The following is a 2,511-nucleotide window of genomic DNA, read 5'->3' on the forward strand; positions in this document are numbered from 1 at the left end:
GACTAAATGATTTTCAAGTTTTTAGTGTAGAGCTACTTTTATTTTTTGTTAATAGCGAAAATTCCTCGAAATCATACAATATTGTTACAAGAACTCAAAATAATTCCTGTAATTTGTTTTGAAAACAGAGATGTATTTCACATCTCAGTTTAATGTCCATTTTGCAACATGTATAGTTCAGTACTTCTTACACAAAACTTGACTTCATTCGTAATATGCTCCGGTTGTATGGCCGCTATGACATATTGAGTAATCACAGTTTTCCAATGTCATATTTTCCTGAGAGGACAGTGTTTATAAACCACGTTCTTCAATAAACCCCCATGAGAAGAAATCTATAATGGTTAAATTTGTTGAGCGCGCTGGCATAAGATACTCTGAGTCCTACACATGTTTCATTAAATGTTTCATTTAATGTTTCATTTGGAAATTGTCGTATGGCTACACTACAGTGAATATTATCTACATCTCACCAATGCTGAATTATGTCTCTTTGTCTAAGCGGCATTTGATTTGACCTTGTTAATAAATTTTATCGTGAAAATTGCAAATATCGCTTGGTGGTAACGTTTATATCAATGGAGAAACCAATCACAGTATTGTTCAACAACCCACATGGACATTTACCTCAAAATGAGTATTGGTCCTTGCACTTTATAGTGAAAAGTGGGGGTTTTCTGTACTCTTCCAATAGTTTGGAACAGTATGTTCCACTTTGGAACATACTATTTCAAAGTGTTTGAAAACTTTGCATTCGTTTTCCCTCAAAATGTTTGTACAGAAGGTACATCAAGAAATATCGATTTTATTTTTGGTGATTCTTCATCATTTTTCATAACCTTTCCACACACTTGCTCTTTCTTCTACCTCTACAGATACTTCTGCATCTGTGTGGGGTTTTCAAAATGATTATTATCACTAAATGAATTTCTTCAAAATACATGTTATTGTAGTATGATTGACATTACCATTGAATTCCTGACTTCGAAACTATCCGCAACTTGTCTGCTTGGAGTATTTTCCCCACACAACAATATAATCTCAACTTTTTCTTCTTTTGTAATCATTTCAGTATCACATAAATAGTATTTATTATCACCCGTTAACAAAATAAGTAATAATAATAATGACGTAATAAATATTGAGCAAATATATCAAGAACTCGGACAAGAAAATGTCCATAAAATGAATGTAATCAATTTGTGTCCAAACACTAATTTTATTTCGATGTTTAGTGATTTGATTCATTGAATATAAAGTTGTTATTACGATTCTGTACAATTTTGAGCAATGTTCGGTGTTAATAAAAAAATGAATAGCTTTGTACCAAAAACTTTTGAAAATTATTTAATTTTTCAGAAAAACTACCGCGATAAACACAATATATTATTTGGCAAATTTTCTTTCCGTAGTCAACATTAAGAATAAAATTAAAAAAAATTAAACTCCACTTGAAATTTCATCACTTCAAATCTAGATGTATTTTTCAATGGCAAACAAGTTTTATGATTAACATCCTAGAGATTTTTCAAAATAAAAAACAAGGGTACATTACTCTGATCAAAAAATCAAATTTTTGAAGGTATGTTACATATATTTCAGTATATTTTGTTGGTGCATCTTCCGTTTGAAAGTATTCGCAAACTTTCACTAGGAATAACATTTTATTGAAAAATCATCAATAAATAACCTTCCCAAATGGTGCACACTTCTACACCTTCTAATGAAACTGATAATTTTCAAAAAGTCTCTGTTCGGAAACCTGAAACTCCAAACGTACAACTCCTAATTGTATGAACCAGAAGTATGAACAGAAGTAGAAGGACTATATGAGAGACTCATTTAACTCCCAATGAGAGTGGTGCTATAAACAAAATGAAGTGATCTGGAGGTTCTCATGGAAATAATGGAAAAGATAGTCAAAAATTTTAAGTCTACATTTGAAAAATCTTGTGAGAGATTGGAGAGTGCCAAGCTAGTGGTCATTAGCTTGACAATTGTTTACCTTCTCTTGTTGTACTATAGGGTTCCTGAAACTCACTTATAAGCTTAAAAAAGCTCATAAGTATGAATTATATCGAAGAGTCTTTCTGAATTTCAAATATTTTTAACAATAACCCAGTTATCTACTTGTGAAACTCGATGTGATATCGCTTTTCAGTGATGTGTTGCAATTGATATTCAATAATACTGTATTCTCCTTTAATAACAAACCATTGTTATTAAAGTTACCTCACTAAATATATAATATGGTGATCGGAGATTAATTGGTATTTTTCCCGTTTCTTTCGAAATTTTTGAGCGAGTAATGAAGTTAAGAATGAAAGTTTCTTTGAATAATAATAATATTCGGCCGACAGCCATTTCAGAAAACATATTCGTTCACTTGTATGAAAGTTGACTTTGCAGAATAACACTTTCATGTCCAATAATTGGAATTCCCTGAAATAAGTTGGCATACCTCTTGGGGAAGAAAACATGCTAGTTCCACTGATAGAATAAATCGAATGA

Source organism: Leptinotarsa decemlineata, unplaced genomic scaffold (genome assembly GCF_025532065.1).
Source record: "Leptinotarsa decemlineata unplaced genomic scaffold, Ldec_3_MD MMD2_P_RNA_scaffold_12, whole genome shotgun sequence".
Classification (NCBI taxonomy): Eukaryota; Metazoa; Arthropoda; class Insecta; order Coleoptera; family Chrysomelidae; genus Leptinotarsa; species Leptinotarsa decemlineata.